This window comes from Macaca fascicularis, chromosome 14 (assembly GCF_037993035.2).
Source record: "Macaca fascicularis isolate 582-1 chromosome 14, T2T-MFA8v1.1".
NCBI lineage: Eukaryota > Metazoa > Chordata > Mammalia > Primates > Cercopithecidae > Macaca > Macaca fascicularis.
Window position 1 is genome coordinate 45,019,856 of NC_088388.1, and position 24,670 is coordinate 45,044,525.

General features: G+C 37.4%; 1 protein-coding gene across 2 annotated transcripts in view; it reads right to left on the reverse strand.

Annotated features, from left to right (window-relative positions):
- Positions 1-24,670, reverse strand: part of NELL1 (neural EGFL like 1) — a 949,455-nt gene that overhangs the window by 916,047 nt on the left and 8,738 nt on the right. The window lies entirely within an intron of this gene.

Below are 24,670 nucleotides of genomic sequence, written 5' to 3' on the forward strand. Positions count from 1 at the left end.
AAACTACAAAACACTATTGAAAGAAATTATTGATAACACAAACAAGTGGAAATACATACCACACTTATGGATGGGTAGAATCAATATTGTGAAAATGACCATAATGTCAAAAGCAATCTACTGATTCAATGCAATTCCCATCAAAATACCATCATAATTCTTCACAGAACTAGAAAAAATAATCCTAAAATTCCTATGGAACCAAGAAATACTCCATGCAGCCAAAGCAAGACTAAACAAAAAGAACAAATATGGAGGCATCATATTACCCAGCTTCAAGCTGTACTACAAGGCTACAGTTAACAAAACAGCATGGTACTTGTATAAAAATAGTTACATAGCCCAAAGGAACAGAATAGAGAACCCAGAAATTAAAGCCACATACTTACAGCCAACTAACATTCAACAAAGCAAACAAAAATATAAAGTATGGAAAGGACACCCTATTCAACAAATAGTGCTGGGATAACTGGCAAGCCACATGTCGAAGAATGAAATTGGATCCTCATCCCTCTCCTTATACAAAAATCAACTCAAGACGGATCAGACTTAAATCTAAGACTGGAAACCATAAAAATTCTAGAAGACAACATCAGAAAAACTCTTCTAGACAAGGCATCCCCAACTCCCTGTCAGGAACTGGGCCACATAGCAGCAGGTGAGACGTGGAGAAGCAAGCATTACCACCTGAATTCTGGCTACTATCAGATCAGCAGCAGCATTAGATTCTCATAGGAGGATGACCCGTATAGTGAACTGTGCATGCAAGGAATCTAGGTTGTGTGCTCCTTATGAGAATCTAATGCCTGATGATCTGAGGTGAAACAGCTTCATCCTGAAACCATCCTCTGCTCCAACCACAGTCCATGGAAATATTGTCTTCCTTGCAACTGGTCCCTGGTGTCAAAAAGTTTGGGGACCACTGTTGTTCTAGACATTAGCTTAGACAAAGACTCATGACCAACAACCTGAAAGCAAAAGCAACAAAAAATAAATAGATGTGACCTAATTAAACTAAAAAAACTTCTGCACAGCAAAAGAAATAACCCACGGAGTAAACAGAGTGGGAGAAAATATTCACGAATTATGCATCTGACAAAGGACTAATATCCAGACCCTACAAGGAACTCAAGCAAATCAACAAGAAAAAAAGGAAATAATACCATCAAAAAGTAAGCAAAGGACATGAATAGACAATTCTCAAAAGAAGATATACAAATGGCCAAGAAACATATTTTAAAAAAAATGTTCTGGAGGTTCCAAGATGGCTGAACAGGAACACCTCCAGTCTACAGCTGCCAGCATGAGCAAAGCAGAAGACGAGTGATTTCTGCAACTGAAGTACCGCGTTCATCTCACCGGGGCTTGTCGGCCAGTGGGTGCAACCCATGGAGTGTGAGCCGAAGCAGGGCAGGGCATCACCTCACCCGGGAAGCACAAGGGCTGAGGGAATTCCCTTTCCTAGCCAAGGGAAGCCATGACAGACAACACCTGGAAAATCAGGACACTCCCACCCTAATACTGGGCTTTTCCAATGGTTTTAGCAAATGGCACACCAGGAGATTATATCCCGTGCCTGGCTCAGAGAGTACCATGCCCATGGAGCCTCACTCACTGCTAGCACAGCAGTCTGAGATCGAACCACAAGGTGGCAGTGCAGCTGGGCAAGGGGCGTCTTCCATTGCTGAGGCTTGAGTAGATACACAAAGTAGCCGGGAAGCTCAAACTGGGTGGAGCCTACCACAGCTCAAGGAGGCCTGCCTGCCTTTATAGACTCCACCTCTAGGGGCAGGGCATAGCTGAACAGCAGGCAGTAGAAACTTCTGCAGACTTAAACGTCCCTGTCTGACAGCTTTGAAGAGAGTAGTGCTTCACCCAGCATGGAGTTTGAGATCTGAGAATGGACAGACTGCCTCATCAAGTGGGTCCCGAATCCCTGAGTAGCCTAACTGGGAGACATCTCCCAGTAGGGACTGACTGACACCTCATACAACCGGGTGCCCCTCTGAGACGAAGCTTCTAGCGGAAGGATCAGGCAGCAACATTTTCCGTTCTGCAATATTTGCTGTTCTGCAGCCTCCACTGGTGATATCCAGGCAAACAACATCTGGAGTGGATCTCCAGCAAAACCAGAGCAGAAAAGCTGAAAATTCTAAAAATCAGAGCACCTCTTTTCCTCGAAACGAATGCAGCTCCTCACCAGCAATGGAACAAAGCTGGACAGAGAATGACTTTGATTAGTTGAGAGAAGGCTTCAGATAACTGGTAATAACAAACTTCTCCGAGCTAAAAGAGGATGTTCGAACCCATCGCAAAGAAGCTAAAAATCATGAAAAAAGATTAGACGAATGGCTAACTAGAATAAACAGCATAGAGAAGACCTTAAATGACCTGATGGAGCTGAAAACCATGATATAAGAACTAAGTGACACATGCACAAGCTTCAGTAGCCGATTCAATCAAGTGGAAGAAATGGTATCAGTGATTGAAGATCACATAAATGAAATGAAGCAAGAAGAGAGGTTTGGAGAAAAAAGAGTAGAAAGAAATGAACAAAACCTCCAAGAAACATGGGACTATGTCAAAAGACCAAATCTACATCTGATTGGTGTACCTGAAAGTGACAGGGAGAATGGAACCAAGCTGGAAAACACTCTGCAGGATATTATCCAAGAGAACTTCCCCAACCTAGCAAGGCAGGGCAACATTCAGATTCAGGAAATACAGAGAACATCACAAAGATACTCCTCGATAAGAGCAATCCCAAAACACAAAATCATCAGATTCACCAAGGTTGAAATGAAGGAAAAAATATTAAAAGCAGCCAGAGAGAAAGGTTGGGTTACCCACAAAGTGAAGCCCATCAGACTAACAGCGGGTCTCTCAGCAGAAACTCTACAAGCCAGAAGAGAGTGCGGGCCAACATACAACGGTCTTAAAGAAAAGAATTTTCAACCCAGAATTTCATATCCAGCCAAACTAAGCTTCATAAGTGAAGGAGAAATAAAACCCTTTACAGACAAACAAATGCTGAGAGATTTTGTCACCACCAGGCCTGAGTTATAAGAGCTCCTGAAGGAAGCACTAAACATGGAAAGGAACAACGGGTACAAGCCACTGCAAAAACATGCCAAATTGTAAAGACCATCGATGCTAGGAAGAAACTGCATCAACTAACAAGCAAAATTAACCTGCCAGCATCATAATGACAGGATCAAATTCACACATAACAATATTAACCTTAAATGCAAATGGGCTAAATGTTCCAATTAAAAGACACAGACTGGCAAATTGGATAAAGAGTCAAGACCCATCAGTGTGCTGTATTCAGGAGACCCATCTCATGTGCAGAGACACATATAGGCTCAAAATAAAAGGATGGAGGAAGATCTACCAAGCAAATGGAAGACAAAAAAAGCAGGGGTTGCAATCCTAGTCTCTGATAAAACAGACTTTAAACCAACAAAGATCAAAAGAGACAAAGAAGGTCATTACATAAAGGTAAAGGGATCAATTCACCAAGAAGAGCCAACTATCCTAAATATTTATGCACCCAATACAGGAACACCCAGATTCATAAACCAAGTCCTTAGAGACTTACAAAGAGACTTAGACTCCCACACATAATAATGGGAGACTTTAACATCCTACTGTCAACATTAGACAGATCAATGAGACCGAAAGTTAACAACGATATCCAGGAATTGAACTCACTTCTGCACCAAGCAGACATAATAGACATCTACAGAACTCTCCACCCCAAATCTACAGAATATAAATTCTTCTCAGCACCACATCACACTTATTCCAAAATTGACCACATATTTGGAAGTAAAGCACTCTTCAGCAAATGTAAAAGAACAGAAATGATAACAAACTGTGTCTCAGACTACAGTGCAATCAAACTAGAACTCAGGACTAAGAAACTCACTCAAAACCGCTCAACTACATGGAAACTGAACAACCTGCTCCTGAATGACTACTGGGTACATAACAAAATGAAGGCAGAAATAAAGATGTTCTTTGAAACCAATGAGAACAAAGATACAACATACCAGAATCTCTGGGACACATTTAAAGCGGTGTGTAAAGGGAAATATATAGCACTAAATGCCCACAAGAGAAAGCTGGAAAGATCTAAAATTGACACTCTAACATTACAATTAAAAGAACTAGAGAAGCAAGAGCAAACACATCCAAAAGCTAGCAGAAGACAAGAAATAACTAAGATCAGAGCAGAACTGAAGGAGATAGAGACACAAAAAAACCTTCAAAAAAATCGATGAATCCAGGAGTTGGTTTTTTGAAAAGATCAACAAAATTCATAGACCTCTAGCAAGACTAATAAAGAAGAGAGAAGAATTAAATAGACGCAATAAAAAATGATATAGGGGATATCACCACCGATCCCACAGAAATACAAACTACCAGCAGATAATACTATGAAAACCTCTACGCAAATAAACTAGAAAATCTAGAAGAAATGGATAAATTCCTGGACACATACACCCTCCCAAGACTAAACCAGGGAGAAGTTGAATCCCTGAATAGACCCATAGCAGGCTCTGAAATTGAGGCAATAATTAATAGCCTACCAACCAAAAAAAGTCCAGGACCAGACGGATTCACAGCCAAATTCTACTGGATGTACAAAGGGGAGCTTGTACCATTCCTTCCAAAACTATTCCAATCAATAGAAAAAGAGGGAATCCTACTTAACTCATTATATGAGGCCAGTATCATCCTGATACCAAAGCCTGGCATACACATAACAAAAAAAGAAAATTTTAGACCAACATCCCTGATGTGCAAAAATCCTCAATAAAACTGAGTCAAGCAGCCCATCAAAAAGCTAATCCACCACGATCAAGTTGGCTTCATCCCTGGGATGCAAGGCTTGTTCAATATACACAAATCAATAAACATAATCTATCATATAAACAGAACCAAAGACAAAAACCACATGATTATCTTAATAGATGAGGAAAAGGTCTTTGACAAAATTCAACAGCCCTTCATACTAAAAACTCTCCATAAACTAGGTATTCATGGGATGTATCTCAAAATAATAAGAGCTATTTATGACAGACCCACAGCCAATATCATACTGAATGGGTAAAAACTGGAAGCATTCCCTTTGAAAACTGACACAAGACAGGGATTCCCTCTCTCACCACTCCTATTCAACATAGTATTGGAAGTTCTGGCCAGGGAAATCAGGCAGGAGAAAGAAATAAAGGGTATTCAGTTAGGAAAAGAGGAAGTCAAATTGTCCCTGTTTGCAGATGACATGATTATATATTTAGAAAACTCCATCGTCTCAGCCCAAAATCTCCTTAAGATGATAAGCAACTTCAGCAAAGTCTCATGATACAAAATCAATGTGCAAAAATCACAAACATTCCTATACACAATAAACACACAGAGAGCCAAATCATGAGTGAACTCCCATTCACAATTGCTTCAAAGAGAATAAAATACCTAGGAATCTAACTTACAAGGGATGTGAAGGACCTCTTCAAGGAGAACTACAAACCACTACTCAATGAAATAAAAGAGGACACAAACAAATGGCAAGAACATTCCATGCTCATGGATAGGAAGAATCAGTATCATAAAAATGGCCCTAATGCCCAAAATAATTTATAGATTCAATGCCATCCCCATCAAGCTACTAATGACTTTCTTCACAGAATCGGAAAAAAACTACTTTAAAGTTTGTATGGAACCAAAAAAGAGCCCACATTGCCAAGACAATCCTAAGCCAAAAGAACAAAGCTGGAGGCATCAGCTACCTGACTTCAAACTATACTATAAGGCTACAGTGACCAAAACAGCATGGTACTGGTAACAAAACAGATATATAGACCAATGGAATAGAATACAGCCCTTGGAAATAATACCACACATCTACAACCATCTGATCTTTGACAAACCTGACAAAAACAAGAAATGGGGAAAGCATTCCCTATTTAATAAATGGTGCTGGGAAAACTGGGTTAGCCATATTTAGAAAGCTGAAACTGGATCCCTTCCTTACACCTTATACAAAAATTAATTCAAGATAGATTAAAGACTTAAATGTTAGGCCTAAAACCATAAAAACCCTAGAAGAAAACCTAGGCAATACCATTCAGGACATAGGCATGGGCAAAGACTTCATGACTAAAACACCAAAAGCAATGGCAACAAAAGCCGAAATTGACAAATGGGATCTAATTAAACTAAAGAGCTTTTGTGCAGCAAAAGAAACTACCATCAGAGTGAACAGCAACCTACAGAATGGGATAGCAATTTTACAATCTCCCCATCTGACAAAAAGAACTCAAACAAATTTACAAGAAAAATCAAACAACCCCATCAAAAAGTGGGTGAAGGATATGAACAGACATTTCTCAAAAGAAGACATTTATGCAACCAACAGACACATGAAAAAATGCTCACCATCACTGGTTATCAGAGAAATGCAAATCAAAACCACAATGAGATACCATCTCACACCAGTTAGAATGGCAATTATTAAAAAGTCAGGAAACAACAGGTGCTGGAGAGGATGTGGAGAAATAGGAACACTTTTACACTGTTGGTGGGACTGTAAACTAGTTCAACCATTGTGGAAGACAATGTGGGAATTCCTCAAGGATCTAGAACTAGAAAATACCATTTGACCCAGCCATCCTATTACTGGGCATATACCCAAAGGATTATAAATCATGCTGCTATGAAGACACATGCACACATATGTTTATTGTGGCGCTATTCACAATAGCAAAGACTTGGAACCAACCCAGATGTCCATCAATGATAGACTGGATTAAGAAAATTTGGCACATATACACCATGGAATTCTATGCAGCCACAAAAAAGGATGAGTTCATGTCCTTTGTAGGGAGATGGATGAAGCTGGAAACCATCATTCTGAGCAAACTATTGCAAGGACAGAAAACCAAACACCGTGTGCTCTCACTCATAGGTGGTAATTGAACAATGAGAACACTTGGACACTGGGTGGGAACATCACACACCGGGGCCTGTAGTGGGGTGGGGGGAGGCGGGAGGGATAGCATTAGGAGATACACCTAATGTAAATGATGAGTTAACGGGTGCAGCACACCAACATGGCACATGTATACCTATGTAACAAACCTGCACATTGTGCACATGTACCTAGAACTTAAAGTATAAAAAATAAATAAATATTTTATTGAAATATATATTTTTTTCTTTTTCTTGTCTGAGATGGAGTCTCGCTCTGTTGCCCAGGCTGGAATGCAGTGGCACTACTTTGGCTCACTACAACCTCTGCCTCCCAGGTTCAAGCAATTCTGCCTCAGCCTCCCGAGTAGCTGGGACTACAAGCATATGCCACCATGCCCGGCTAATTTCTGTATTTTTAGTAGAGATGGGGTTTCACTATATTGGCCAGGCTGGTCTCAAACTCCTAACCTCATGATCCACCTGCCTCGACCTCCCAAAGTGCTGGGATTACAGGCATGAGCCACTCCACCCGGCCTATTGAAATACATATTATCCAGTTAACATACATTTTGTTTTTTAAGCTCTGTTTTTTTTCTAAAAACATTTCTATAATGAAGCTCGCTTTGTCAAGGACTATGTTGACTGATAATAAAAGTATCATTTTATTAAAAAAAAAAGTTCAACATCACCAATTATCAGGGAAATGCAAATTAAAACCACAATGAGATACCGCCTTACTCCTACAAGAATGGCCATAATTTAAAAACTAAAAAATAATAGATGTTGGCATGGATGTGATAAAAAAGGGAACACTTTTACACTGCTGGTGAGAATGTAAACCAGTATAACCACTATGGAAAACAGTATGAAGATTCCTTAAAGAACTAAAGTAGAACCATCTGATCCAGCAATTCCACTACTGGGTATCTACCCAGAGGAAAAGTCATTATACAAAAAAGAAACTTACACATGCATGTTTATAGTAGCATAATTAGCAATTGCAAAAATATGGAACCAGCCAAAATGCCCATTGACCAATGAGTAGATAAAGAAAACGTGTGGCTGGGCACAGTGGCTCACGCCTGTAATCCCAGCACTTTGGGAGGCCAAGGCAGGCAGATCATGAGGTCAGGAGTTTGAGATCAGCCTGGCCAATATGGTGAAACCCCACCTCTACTAAAATACAAAAATTAGCCGGGCATGGTGGCATGCACCTGTGGTCCCAGCTGCTGGGGAGGCTAAGGTAGAGGAGTCACTTGAACCCAGGAAGTGGAGGTTGCAGTGAGCGGAGATCGCGCCACTGCACTCCAGCCTGAGCGACAGAATGAGACTCCGTCTCAAAAAAAAAAAAAAAAAAGAAAATGTGGTATATATATACCATGGAATACTACTCAGCCATAAAGAGGAAAGAAATAATGGCATTCACAGCAACATGGATGGAGTTGGAGACCATTATTCTTTTTTTTTTTTTTCTTTTTTTTTTTTTTTGAGACAGAGTCTTGGTCTGTTGCCTAGGCTGGAGTGCAGTGCTGCGATCTCCACTCACTGCAACCTTCACCTCCTGGGTTCAAGCAATTCTCCTGCCTCAGTCTCCCAAGTAGCTGGGGCTACAGGTGTGCGCCACCATGCCCGGCTAATTTTTCTATTTTTAGTAGAGACAGGGTTTCACCATGTTGGCCAGGCTGGTCTCAAACTCCTGACCTCAGGTCATCTGCCCACCTCGGCCTCCCAAAGTACTGGGATTACAGGCATGAGCCACCACGCCCAGCCTGGAGACCGTTATTCTAAATGAAGTAACTGTAACTCAGGAGTGGAAAACCAAATACTGTATAACTTATAATGGACTTTGGGGACTTGTCGGGAAGGGTAGGAATGGGGTGAGGGATAAAAAAAAACTACACATTGGGTACAGTGTACACTGCCCAGGTCATGGGTGCACCAAAACCTCAAAAAGCACCAGTAAATAATTTATCCATGTAACCAAAAACCACCTGTTCCCCAAAAACTATTGAAAGAAATTTTAATATTAAATAAATGTCTTTTTCTCACACGATGAATTTATCTAAACTAATCCTTAAAAATATCTTCTACCTTGGACATTATCATTATTATTCAATGTCTGAAGAGGCAACAAATTTCAAGAGATAAAGCAATTTGTCCAAGGTTAATTTGTTCAGATGAAATTGGCCCATGTAGCTAAATAGTTTCTAAAGTAATTCTTATAATTTTGCATTCTCTGCTGTCTCTCTCCAACTCTGCTTTCCTTAACATACTATTTGATGGCAGAAGGAGCATGACTGAGAGAATAGATTTTAGTGCAGACAGTAGATGTGGACAGATTTGGAGAATAAACACAGAGTTTATTTGCTCTATGATAATCACAAAGCCATTTAGTGATTTTCCAGAATAAGCCAGTGCAGGTGTTAATTTGCCCCAGAGAGGGATTTGAAAAAACACTCCACTCTCACAGCTAGCTTGAGCTTTTATTTGGCAAGAGCAAAAACACCTATATTTGGGAGACAGTGGTATGTGAATTGAATCACTCGGCTAATTGATTAAATGCAAAGTTATACTAAATCACTCCACTCAAAGTGAGGTTGACTAGTAAATGCTCCCAGAGGTAATTAGTGACTAGGCTCATCCAATCAACAGAAAAAAACAATTCAGACTTGGGCAACAGTGGGTAGCAGGAAATCTGGAAGATCGGCATTAAACAAACCCTTTGGGTAATTCCATCTTACTCAGATATTTCTGAGCATTAACAGCTATAGCTCAAGCCTCAAGCACCATTTTGTGAAAATGATTACACATGGGCAGTGTTCCTATGAAAAAGAAACCACATATTTAACTCCTGTACATCTTCCAAGGTCTGTTCCCCAAAAGACCATTTCCCAGGTTACGCAGTAAGAAGTTCCTTTCTTGAACATTCTTACTTTATTCACACCTGATGGCAAGCCAGTTCTCTTTTATTCTGAGTTTGGCTGCCAGGGGTCATATTTACCCTTCTCAACTGTAACCTAGTTGAGGCTGAGATCTTTACCTTATTCATCTAGGTCTTCCACAACATGTAGCTCAAAGCCTAGAATGCAAATAGGTGCTAAATTCCTGAATCTTCCCCTAGAAGCAGGTACATTAGCCTTTGTTCTATCTTGTCACATAAAACAAGCTACTTGAAAGATACTATCTATTCTTCCTTTAGAAACTCTTTTGAAGCAGAACTCCTGAAAGGTAGCACTTTCCTGGCAGGGAAAAAAAAAAAAAAAAAGCAACATATTAAAGAATTTGCACTCATGCATATTCTAATTCACTTTTATAAATGAACCACCAATGACACATCCTCCCAACAACTTAACACTAAGACACTGTCAGTCAAGGAGAAGTATAGTTTCAAACTCTCAGATCTTCTCCAAGTACCACTCAAAGCAAAGCAGAGGTATTCCAAAATGATTTTTGAAAATCTAATACTGGTATTTAGGAAGGTTTTCAGCTTAAACATCTGTGCCAGCCTTACCCATAGACACTCATTCTTTTCCCCACACCATCCCTAATTTGTTGCTAAATTTGGTCTAAAGTTACCTCCTTGTAAGTTTGGCCTAGAAGTTTTTCTACACATAGTGAACTGAAACCTAACTGGATATGTAAACAGACAGTAACATACTCTTACACCAATCATTGAGTTTTAGCCAACCAAAGGCAGCCAACTGTTTAAACAGTGTTTAAATAAAGCAAATGCCAAGCGGTAAACAATTCAACTATTTCCATACCTCACTTTTGTTTTATGTATACCACTTTCTTTTTTCTGTCTGTAAATCCTCTCCAATCGTAACAGTACTAGACTTATTCTGGTTGGAGTGGGGGAGTGTGGTTGTTCAATTCACAAATTATTCTTTGCTTAATTAAACTTTGTTAAATGTAATTTTTCTAAAGTTATTATGACAGTGTCAGATGATAAAAAATAAATGGTGAGATGTGGACCAAAAAAAATTAAATAGTATTTTTATTACTTCATTATCAGGCACAAATAAAATATTAGTCCACTCCTTATAACCTATAATAGTTTAAAAAATGGAAAACATTACCAAAGGCTTTCCCTCTTCTAGATAGACATCATTTATTAGGTCCCTTTTGGCATAGTTTAAAATAAATATGGCAATAATGTTAAATATATCCCTCTGCAGCAAAAGCCGTGTTAAGAGGAAGGCTTATAGCACTAAAGGCCTACCTCAAACAGTTAGAAAGATCTCACATCACTGGTCTAACAACACACCCAGAAAAACAAGAAAAAAATGACCCCAAAGCTAGTGTTTTTCACCCCTAGAAAAACAAGAAAAAACTAACCCCAAAGCTAGCAGAAGATAATAAATAACTAAAATAAGGGCAGAACTGAAAGAAATTAAGACTCAAAAGTCCACCCAAAGAATCAATGAAACCAAAAGTTGATATTTGAAAGGATAAACAAGATCAATAGAGCACTGGCTAGATTAACAAAGAAAAAAGAATATCCAAAAAAGCACAATCAGAAACAACAAAGGTGACATTTCAACCAATCCCCCAGAAATACAAAAGATCCTCAGAGACTACTATACACATCTCTATGCACACAAACCAGAAAATCTATCTAGAAATGGATAAATTCCTGGAAACATGTAACTTCCCATGACTGAACCAAGAAGGAACTGAACCCCTGAACAAACCAATATCAAGTTCCGAGATTGAATAAGTAATTTTTAAAAATCCTATCTACCAAAAAAAAGCCCAGGACAGATGGATTCACAGCCAAATTCTACCACATGTACAAAGAAAAGCTGGTACCAATTCCACTGAAACTATTCCAGAAAATCAAGGAAGGAGGACTCCTTCCTAACTCATTCTACGAAGTCAGCATCACCCTGTTATCAAAAACAAAGACACAATGAAAAACTAAAACTATAGGCCAATATCCCTACCCTAATGAACATAGACACAAAATTCTTCAGCAAAATACTAGAAAACAGAATCCAGTAGCACATCAAAAAGTTAATTCATCACGATCAAGTAGGGATGCCATCAACACACACAAATCAATAAATGTGATTCACCACATAAAGAAAACTAAAACAGAAACCATATGATCATCTAAATAGGCACAGAAAAAGCTTTTGATAAAATCCAACATCTCTTTATGACAAAAACCCTCAAGAAACTAGACACCCAAGGAACATATCTCAAAATAATAAAAGCCATCTATGCAAACCCACAGCCACCATCATATTGGACAGGCAAAAACTGGGAGCATTCCCTTTGAGAACTGGAACAAGCAGAGATGTCTGCTTTCACCACTCCTATTTAACACAGTACTAGAAGTGCTAGTCAGACCAATTAGGCAAGAGTAAGACATTAAAGGCATCCAAATAGGAAAAGAAAAAGTCAAAATATCCCTCTTCACTGATGATATGATTCTATAGCTAGAAAACCCTGAAGACTACGCCAAAAGGTTCTGGAACTGATAAACGACTTCAGTAAACTTTCAGGATAGAAAATCAATGTACAAAAATCAGTAACATTTTTATATAACAATAACGTTCAAGCTCAGAGCCAAGTCAAGAACACAGTCCCATTTATAATATACACACACAAAAATAAAATACCTAGAAATACACCTAACAACAGAGGTGAAAGCTCTCTACAAGGAGAACTATAAAACACTGCTAAAAGAAATTATAGATGATACAAACGAATGAAAAAACATTCCATGTTCATGGATTAGAAGAATCACTATCATTAAAATGACCATACAATCCAAAGCAATCTATGGATTCAACACAATTCCTATAAAACTACCAATGTCATTTTTCACAGAATTAATTTTAAAAACCTACACTAAAATGTATATGGATCCAAAGAAGAGCTGACATAACCAAAACAATCTTAAGCAGAAAGAGTAAAGCCAGAAACATCACATTATCCCACTTCTATATTTTCTATTACCAAACTATACTATAAGGCTACATCAACCTACAGTAAACAGCATGGTATTAGTACAAAAACAAGCACATAGACCAATAGAACAGAATAGAAAATCCAGAAATGAAACCACACACCTACAACCATCTGATCTCTACTAAGCGGACAAAGATAAGTGATGGGGAAAGGACTCCCTATTCAATAAATGGTGCTGGGATAACTGACCTGCCATATACAGAAGAATGAAAATAGACTCCTGTTTTTCACCATATACAAAAATTAACTCAAGATGGATTAAAAATTGAAATGTAAGACCTCAAACTATAAAAATCCCAGAAGAAAACCTAGAAAATACCATTCTGGACATCAGCCTTGACAAAGAATTTATGGCTAATACATCAAAGGCAATCACAACAAAAACAAAAATTAACAAGTGGAACCTAATTAAAGAGCTTCTGCATAGCAAAATAAAAAATTTTTTTAAAAAAACTATCAACAGAGTAAATAGACAGCATACACAATGAGAGAAAATATTTGCAAACTATGCATCCAACAAAGGTGTACGATCCAGAATCCATCAGGAACTTAAACAATTGAACAAGCAAAAAACAAATAATAATACTAAAAAGACAGCAAAGGACATGAACAGACACTTTTCAAAAGAAGAAAGAAGACATATAAGCTGCCAATAAGCATATGAAAAAACGCTCCACATCACTCATCATTAGAGAGACGAAAATCCAAACCACAAAGAGATACCATCTCACACCTGTCAGAATGGCTATTACTAAAGAGTCAAAATACAACAGATGTTCGTGAGGGTGCAGAGAAAAGGAAACACTTATACACTGTTGGTGGGAGTGTAATTTAGTGCAGCTACTCTGGAAACCAGTTTGGAGATTTCTCAAAGAACTGAAACAGAACTACCATTTGACTCACCAATCCTGTCACTGGGTATATAATATATATGTGTGTGTGTATATATACATATCCAAAAGCAAATAAATCATTCTACCAAAAAACACGTGCACTCATATGTTTGTTGCAGCACTATTCACAATAGCAAAGACATGGAATCAGTCTAGGTGCCCATCAATGGTGGACTGGATAAAGAAATGTGGTATATATGTATATACCATGGAATATCACACGGCCATAAAAAAAAGAATGAAATCATGTCCTTTGCAGCAACATGGATGCAGCTGGAGGCTATTATCCTAAGCAAATTAATGCAGAAACAGAAAATCAAATACTACATGTTCTTATAAGTGAGAGCTAAATATTGGATAAACATGAACATAAAATGGCAACTACAGACACTGGGGACTACTAGAGGGGGAAGAGATTGATGGGTAAGGGTTGAAAAACCACTGGGTACTATGCTTACTACCTGGGTAACCAGATCAATTATACACCAAACCTCAGCATCACACAGTACACCCAAGTAACAAATGTGCATATGTACCCTCTGAATCTAAAATAAAACTTGAAATTATTTTTAAAAGCAAAGACAAAACAAAACGTTTAAATTTTAAAAATAAAAAAATGTTATCTCTCATTATAGCCTCTATAACAAATTCTACTACAAAAACTATAGTTACACAACGGACTTCTTTAAATTCTCTTACTAAAAGTATACTAAGTAAAATAAATAATTTACTTTAAATTGCATACTAATTAAACAGAAGAAAATCTATACAGTTAGTGACACTTCTTGTTACACATTAAAAAATACATTGAGCATTATAGGGATTCAATTATAAGAGATTAATAAAACAGACTACGTAGTTAAAACAAATAGTCTGTCCAACTCATTCTTTGACCTATTTAATTTTAGTTAGAGTAGGCCAGGCATGGTGGCTCATGCCTGTAATCCCAGCACTCTGGGAGGCCAAGGTGGGCAGATCAGTTGAGGTCAGGAGTCCGAGACCAGTCTGGCCAACATGGTGAAATCCCCTCTTTACTTAAAATACAAAAATCTAGCTGGGAGTGGTGGTGGGCACCTGTAATCCCAGCTACTCGGGAGGCTGAGGTGGGAGAATCGTTTGAACCCAGGAGGCAGAGGTTGCAGTGAGCAAAGATTGCGCCACTGCACTACAGCGTGGGCGACACAGGGAGACTGTCTCAAAAAAAAAAAAAAAAAAAAAAATTAGTTTAGTTTATAAAGACCCTAACTAAAAAACATACTCCATATGCTTAACATTATCTTCCTAATATTCATAATAGTCTCCCTGGCATACTACATTCTTTCAGAAATTTTAAATGTTTACACATAGCCATTCATAAAATGTCAAATTGTCTTCTACTGAAACTACAAAAACTCAAAAAACAAAAATACATAGTCATAAAGACACCATAACCTACAAATGACATACTGAGACCAAAAGTTCAAAATAATAACTAAAAATAGCACTAAAGTCCTAAGTTTTGGTCACACTCATCTACATTAATACCTGACCATTATTACATATTGTATGCCTGCATCAAAATATTTCAATACCATATGTAATCATGTACTCATAAAAATTAAATAAAAAGAAAAAATCTTACTAAAAGAATTATTAAACAAAATTATGACAGACCTTCTTTTAGATTAAATTCATATACTAGTCCCCAACAGACAAGATCAGATCAAACCAAAATAAGGTCACTCAAATTAAATATAACATAATCAAACTAAAAATTAAAAAATAGAGAGAGAGAGAGATCCCAAAACAGACCAGGTGTTTTTTTCTCCTGAAAACAAGAAATTCCAACATAAAAAGGCCCCTTCTACTCTAACCTCTATGTAAAACAAACAAACAAACAAAAAAAACTGAAGTCCCTATAACCACATGTTCCGCTATTTCCCAGTGATATTAGAGACCAACTAAATATATTTACAATAATGACAGAGTCACTTCAATGCCTAGAGTTTTGGTGAGCTTCTCAATTTGGAGAGGGCACTGAAAGGGGAGAATTGTTAAATTAAGTTTAGCCTAAAGCTCCCTCCTTGTAAATTCCACCTGAAAGGTTCTCCATACATAGTGAATTGTAACCTAACTGGGTGTGTAAACAGACTGTAACCTACTCATATTGATCACCAAGTTTCAGCCACAGTGGCCAAATGTTCCAACAAGGCAAATGCCAAGCTATAACAAATTCAGCTGTTTCTGTACCACAATTCCTTCCATTTTTTGTACATCACTTTCCTTTTTCTGTCCGTAAATCCTCTCCAACCACGCAGCAGTGAGAGTCTCTCTGAACCTATTCTGGTTCCGGGGGCTGCCTGATTCACGAATCATTCTTTGCTCAGTTAAATTCTGTTAAATTTAATTTGTCTAAAGTTTTTCTTTTAACACCCTAAAAAAAATTTATTTCAAGCAAGAAGAAAATAAAAATCTTACTTACTCAATTCTTTGCGCTCTACAAAGACAGCAGTAACAAAGATAACTCAAAAGCTGGCTAGCCCCAAAATAAATCCTACCAGGCTTTGGAATTGGTACTGTAGAAATGTTCCCAGTTAAGTGAGGTTTCTATTTAAATGTATCGATATTATTAATAGGCTAGCATTGAAATGAAGGTTTTCATTCTCTTAACACACAATTCACAGCTGGACATCAGATGGTGAAATATTAGGAGAAATAAAAATAAATGAAGGAAAGAATAATGAACTGGTTTTTTACACTTTGTACTTTTGAAAGTGCTTTCCCATATGTAGTCATCAAATTCTCATCAGTCTCTTTATTCGTCCCATTTCCAGACAAGGAAACTGAGGCTTGAAAACATTAAGAGACGTATCCACGGACACCCTCAAATACTGCCTCAAAATACTTCCATTTACTCATTGACAAAAGGGGGTAATAATAGTACCTATTTTATATCAGTGTAGTGAGGATGAAATAAATTAAAACCAAAAAATGCTAATTTTAATCTTCTGCCTTTCCCCAATCTTCTGCTTTTTCCACTATCCTAATCTACCTCTGGGTTAAAATCTGACATCAATAACACATCAGGCAGATGATACACATGAGGGGAAAAAAGCCAAAGCTATACCCTATTACTTTAAAATGTATAGACTCAAGTTTAATGAGAGCTCACCACCAAGTACTGTTCCAGCACTTTATATGTATGATTTCACCCTCACTACAACCAGATAGAGTAGGTACTATTATTACCTCCACTATATCAATGAGTAAATGGAAGTACTTTGAGACAGAGAGCTTAAGTAGCTTGATAGTTGCTACCATACATTAACCTTAAAACACAGGGTTTTTGAAGCCTGCCTATATTAACAGAGCTGTGGCGAAACAGTAAAATTTCTGAGCATCTCCAGATCTGTACTGTCTAATATGGTAACCCGTAGCCACATAAAGCAATTGAGCACATGAAATATAGCTAGTGTGACTGAGGAAATGAATTTTCAATTTTGCATAATTTAATTTTAATTTAGATTTATAGTGAATATTTGATGAAACTACAGTTTTCAAGACACTAGCCATCAGTCAGTGAAGGGCAGTGATCCTTCAGAGATGGGATACAAAAGAGATGAGCCCTATAATTACCATAGCTTACTGCTCTGAGGGAGTTTCCAGGCTGTAGCATAGGAAGTCAGAACTCAGGCAATCTCCTTGAGTTGAGGAGAGAAAGCTGAGAGTCTGGGGAGACCAAGGCACCTAGGTTTCACAGGACAGTCTACACGAGAGAAGACAACATCACAAAGACAGAAACACAGATCTACCCAAAATCAGTACTCAGCTGAGTACTAACTTGCGCATGCATGTGAGAAAATTACCCAAGGACAGGAAAGACCCACCCAAAAGGCAGCAGTATCCAGCATACACAAGGGCCAGAAATAGTACCTATTCCCACCAGTCAAACTGGAAAATCCCATGACTTATGAGTCATTGGGTAGAGTACGCTGAAGGATCTTGCCTCAGTGATGGTAAATAATTAGTTCTACCCTAGCTATTAGCACTAGCACTTCTCTGGGCCCATCTAACAAACCTTTAAAGTAGGATCTAAAAGAATTGAATTGTTTCCCAGTAACTATAACAAAACTCAAAAGTATTTATAAGAATACACAACTCAGTACCAAAGAAGATACAATTCACAATGACTGGCCATTAAATCAAAAATTAAGAGGCATGCAAGGAAGAAGTAATGAAGAGAAAAATCAATCAAAATTGGCCCCGCACTGATACAATTATTAGAATTTTCAACAACATTAAAACAGTTATTACAACTGTATTTCATATATTCAAAGAGTTAGGTAGAGACATGCAAGATTTTGTACACAGTCAAACTGAACTTAGAGTTAAAACTACAATATATGAGGTAAAAAATATGCTGAGTGATATTAATGACAGACAATATAGAAGTTTAGTAACCTTGAAGGTATAACAATGGAAATGATCAAAAATTATACACAGAGAGAAAAAGGAATAATAATGTTTTAAAATTTTTTAATTTAATTTTTACATCTTTTTAAAATAATTTTTGTTTTATATTTTGTAGAGATGGGGTCACACTGTATTGCCCCGGCTGGTCTTGAATTCCTGGGCTCAAGCAATCCTCCTGCCTCAACCTCCCAAAGTGTTGGGATTATGGGTGTGAGCCACAGTGCCTGGCCTAAGTAAATATTTTAAATAAATATAACATCAATTAGTTATGGAACAACTTCAAGCAGTCAAATATATACATGTAACTGTAGTCCCTATAGAAGAAAAAAAGAAGGAACAGAAAAAATATTTGAAGACATAATGGTCAAATTTTGCCCAAGTCCAATAGATCTCATATAGCAAGAAACATGACAAAAAACACACCAGGGACATCGTAATAAAATTGCTCAAAATCAGTGATAAAGTCTTAAAAGCAGGGAAAAATAATTGTCTCCAGAGAACAAAAATATGGTAACAACAGACTTCTTTTTAGAAAAAATATAAGTGAAAAGGCATCTTTAAAGAATGGGGACAAAAACCTGTTGACCCAGAATGTTATACTTAGCAAAGATATATTTCAAAAATAAAAGCCAAATAAAGACTTTTGCAGACATAGAAAATCTCAAAGAATTTATCACCAGCAGCCCTGCACTATAAGAAATATTAGTGAAGAAAGAAATGTTAAATGTTAAAGTCCTTCAGGCAGGATGAAAATAATATCAGGTGGAAATATAAAGTTACACAAGAGAATGAAGAACACAGAAAACAAACTGCAAGAGTACAGACACAGCTGGGAAAAATAGACACTGGGGACGACTTCGGGTGGGAGAGTGGGAGGTAGTCTGTGGGCTGAAACACTACCTATAGGGAATTATGCTCACCACCTGGGTGATGGGATCGTTTGTATACCAAACCTCTGCAACACGTAATTTACCCATATAACAAATCTGGACAGGTACCCCCTGAACCTAAAACAAAACTTGGGGAAAAAAAGAAACTACATGAGTTAAACGTATAATTGATTTTATTATCTAAATCTGTTTAAAAGATAATTGACTCATTAAATAAAAAATAACAATGTAGTCTGGAGTTTATAAACTAAATAGCAAAACAAAGAGTTATAGCTAATAAGCCAACAAAGATAAAACAAAATTGTAAAAAATATTCGATTAATCCAAAAGAAGACATAAAGAGGGGAAAGGGAACAAAGAATACATGGAACGGGTAGGAAACAAATAACAAGAAGATAAACTTAAATACAATCATGTCAATAATCACATTAAATGTAAATAAATACCCTGACGAAAAAACACAAATTTATTTTATTGGTTCAAAAAAAAGTTAAGCCCCCAACTATACACTGCCTGTAAGAAAAGCACTTTACATGCTGCAATATGTATAAATCTCAAAATACCCATAATGAGTAAAAGAATCCAGACCAAAAAAGCACATATTGTATGATTCTATTTATATAAAATTCTAGAAAATGCAAATTAGTGTATAGTGACAGAAAGCAGATCAATAGTTGCCTAGAAGTGGAGGTTGGGAGAGGTAGGTGGGAGCAATTATATAAGAAAAAAGGTAAACTTTTTGGGTGATAAGTATGTTCATTTTTCTTGATTGTGATGATAGTTGCACAGGTATATTTGTATATTAAAATTACCAAGTTGTATATTTTGAATACACACAGTTTATTATAGTGTAATTATACCTCAATAAACCTGTTTAATTTTTTAATCTAATAATTCTGTACAGAATAATTTGACGAATCTACTTTTTTAACTATAAATTTTATGAAATCAAAATACATATCAGTTACTACAGATTAAAAATTTAGCATGCAAATTGGAATGTGTTTTAAGTGTAAAATATCAATTAATTTTGAAGACTTTGTTTTTTTAAAAAAAAGTAAAATATTTTATTAATATATTTTTGTGTTGACCATATGTCTAAATAATATTTTTTACATATTGGGTTAAATAAAATATACAATTAATTTTACCTGTTTCTTTTTACTTTTTTAATGTGGCTCTTACAGATTTTAAAATTAAAGATGGAGCTTACAATACATTTTGATTGAACAGTACTGAACTAGAAAAAGGAAGATTTAATTGTAGTACTCAGGAAACATCATTATGTTCATATTTATGGCCAACAATGCTTAGCCATTCTATGATAGAATAATGGGCCCCAAAAGATATTCATATTTTAATCCCCAGAACCTGTAACTATGTCATCTTATACAGCAAAAAAAGATTTTGCAGATGTGATGAAATTATGAATCTTGAGAATACTTAGATTATCTGGGTGGTTCCAATATAATCACAAGAGTTCTTATAAGGGAAAATGGAAGACAGAAGGTCAGTATCAGAGAAGACAATATGACGACAGAATCAGAGAGAAGGAAATGTGACAACAGAAGTCGACCTTGGACTGATGCAGCCATGAGCCAAGGAATATGGCAATTTCTGGAAGCTGCAACAGGCAATGAACTGAATGAATATTCAGTAGAGCTTCCAGAAAGAACACAGCTCTACTAACACCTTAGTTTTTGTTTTTGTTTTTTTTAGTTATTTATTATTATTATTATACTTTAAGTTCTAGGGTACATGTGCATAACGTGCAGGTTTGTTACATATGTATACTTGTGCCATGTTGGTGTGCTGCACCCATCAACTCGTCAGCACCCATCAACTCGTCATTTACATCAGGTATAACTCCCAATGCAATCCCTCACCCCTCCCCCCTCCCCATGATAGGCCCCGGTGTGTGATGTCCCCCTTCCCGAGTCCAAGTGATCTCATTGTTCAGTTCCCACCTATGAGTGAGAACATGCCTAACACCTTAGTTTTAAACCCATAAATCTCTTTTTGAATTTATAACCTCTAGAAGTATAATAAATTTATTTTAAGTCACTACATTTGTAGTAATTTGTTACAGCACCAGTAAGAAACCAATGCAAACTTTAGGTAACTGGAAGTGGGGTGCTGCTGTAACAAATACCTAAAAATGTGGAAGAGGCTTTGGCATTGGGTAATAGGGTAGAGCCTGGAAAATTTTTAATGAGCATGGTAGAAAAGGCCAATTGCCTTCAACAGGGAGTTAAAAATAAATATAGATGTTAAAAGTGGTCCCAGCAAAGGCTTAAAAGGAAATGAGGGACATATTACTGAATGAATACCCAAAGATGGGGGATCCTTGTTACCTGATGCCAGAAAGCTTATCTGCATTTTGTCCTGTAGTTAGGTGGAAAGTAAAATAAACTTGGATATTTAGGTGAGGAGATTTCCAAGCAAAGTGTTGAAGGTACAGTCTGATTTCTTCTTGCTGTTTATGGCAAAATGTGAGAGAAAAGTGAGGGATTGAGAGAAGAGCTGTTAAGCAAAAAGGAGTCAGGACTTGATAATTCAGGGAGTTCTCAGCCTATCCAGATTGCAGAAGACAATAAAAGGAGATACACTATCAGGAAAGCCTGCTCTAGAGCCAAGTTGTGGCTAAACAACTTTTTGATAGTGCCTTGGAAGGATCAAAAGGTCAAAATATTCAATCACCTACAGGCCTCTTTGTAGAGATCAGTATGTGAGTCATGGATTCCCTTCAGTCATCTCAGAAGTAGTTAGGAATAGAGACAGCATTATCCAGGACAGATCTGTGGATAAGCTGCTTGTCTAGTAGACAGGAGACCTTCAAGTTTCTTGACAATATTATACCAACAGAAACCCTGCCAATTTGTACTGAAGAAGACTGAGAGAGGACACCATGAAAGATGTCTGACAAACCCCCAAAACTTTACAGGCAGGAAACAAGCTGAAAACTACTCAACTGCAAACAAATGCTATTATTCACGAAAAACGAACAATGCCTCAGAGGAATGAGCCACAAGCCAGAAGACAGAGCCAAAACCAAAAAGGATTATTTCTAAGACTTGAACCCAGTGGAGTTTGCACTGCTGATTTTCACAAGAGTCTGGGACCAGTGACTCCTTTCTTCTTTCCATTTCCTTCCTTTGGAACAGAAATATCTATAACTGGTATCTTATGTCTATCCTGCCATTGTATTTTGGAAGCAGATTACCTGTTTTTCAGTTTCATAGGACCACAATAGAGAGAAATTTTTTCCCCAAAATGGATTATACCCACTGTCTCTCCCATATCTGATTTAGATTACTTAATGAGAGGTAGAATTTTTCAGCTGAGATTAGGGGAGATTTCAATCTTTGAGTTGTTGCTATGATGGATTAAGACTTTTTGAGGTACTCGGATGGGGTGAATGTATTTTGCATGTGGGACAGACATGAATCTTCTGGATCTAGAGGGCAGACTTTGTGATAAACAAAATAATGGCTCCCCAAAAATGTCCAGGTGTTAATTGACAGAATCTATGATTATATTACCTTACATGACAGAAGGGATTTGCAGATGTGATTAAGTTACTGGTCTTGAGACGGGGGAGATTATCCTGAATTTTCTAGGTGAGCCCAATATAATCACAGGGGATATAAGAGAAAGGCCTTCTTTGTCAAAGTTCCATAAAGAAGTTACTCTTCCCCTTGAAGAAGCTGAAAATTCCTCCCAGTTGTTGTAGCTGGACAGACATCACAGAGACAGTTGCCAAAACAGAGATTACACAGATTAGAGAGTAGAGTTCCAGCTCAGGGGACCTACACTTGTGGAATGAATGAATAGTAGTGACTAAAGCAAGCAGTAAGCTTTTTTATAAGGTACATAGTACAAAAGAAATTTTAATTCCATTCAAAATGTTTATTAATCACCTACTATGCTTCATGCATAATAGTTGGCCCTGAGGATCTAGGAGTATCTAGATTTGCAGGACTCTTGCCTTCTTCAAGCTTACAGACCAGTCAGGTTTCCATAGCAACTTTGTTTACAAAGTGTCAGCAGCCTTGCTCAGATCAAGAAAGGTATGGACTCTCAACAGTGACTGGGCAGATCTCGCACAATGCAAAAACAAAGTAATTCATTCTACTCTTTTAACCATACCCAGCTTACATACTTCACCAGTTCATTAGTAAGGAGCAAGTGAAAATTAGTATGTCCATAGTCTTGTTATATATTACATAATAACTGTAGATTTGCTATATATCATTAACATCTTAAGTTATCTGCACTGTAAATATGTAAATCTCATTCTATTATGTTGGTTCAGCCATGCTAAAATAATCCTTTTATTATCATCATAAAAGGCTCAGTTAAAAGAACCCTGCCAGACATTTTCATAGAGGAATATCCAGGCTGCCTTACTATGGTATCTGGTCAGTTCATTTCCCGGTTTAAACCTCTACAAAGGCCCCACTTCTCTGAGAGTAAAGCACAAAGCCATTAACTGGCCTACAGGCAAGAGTAATACTTAAAACAGGCAACAAAAAGTACATGGCGTCCCACCTATCAAACTGGACACCAGCCATAAATCATCAGTACACCCAAACCCACACACCTCAGCAGAGTATCAGCTCTGCCAACAGGGCCCCATGTAACCTAGTCCCTGTCTACCCCTCCAGACGTTCACCACCCTTCCGCCATGCTTTTGCCTTACCTTTACACATACTATTCCCTCTATTCAGAATGCTCCAAGACCCCACCCCTTCCTATACCAGGCTTTCTATCCATTTTTTAACTATCTGTTGACATATCACTTTGCTGATTTGAATATGTGTCTCACCAAAATTCATATTAAAACTTAATTCCCAGTGCATTAGTACTAAGAGGTGGGGCCTTTAGGCAGTGATTAAATTATGAGGTCTTTGCCCTCCTGAATGGATTAGTGTCTTTAGAAAGGAAACTAGCTAGTTATTTTTCTGCCTTTCCATCCCTTCCACCATATGAGGACACAGCATTCCACAGGACACAGTAACAAGGCATCATCTTGGAAGCAGACAGAGCCAGCCCCCACGAGGTACCAAATCTGCTGATGCCTTATTCTTGGATTTCACAGCCCCCAAAATTGTGAGAAACACCATGCTTCTAAGAACCACACCATGTTTTCTCTATAAATGCTTGCTGAATGATTTAATGAACTGTAGTCCAGCTTATAGTGGGCAGAACTGAGTAAGTTCTACCCCAAGGAGAACGCAGCCATAAGTTTTCCTCTGTCCTTATGGCCTATCCACTAGATGAAAGATGTAAATATAGGTATAGGTATAAGTACAGGCAAAGGCAATTGATAACAGCTAGAGAAATATCCTGTAACAATAATATGGCTGGTCAATTACTTTCAAGTATTTTATAAATTCATTCCATTTTAGATCCTCACCAAAATCAAGGAAATATTTCACTGCCAAACCAAATATTTCACCATGATCTCTAATGCCT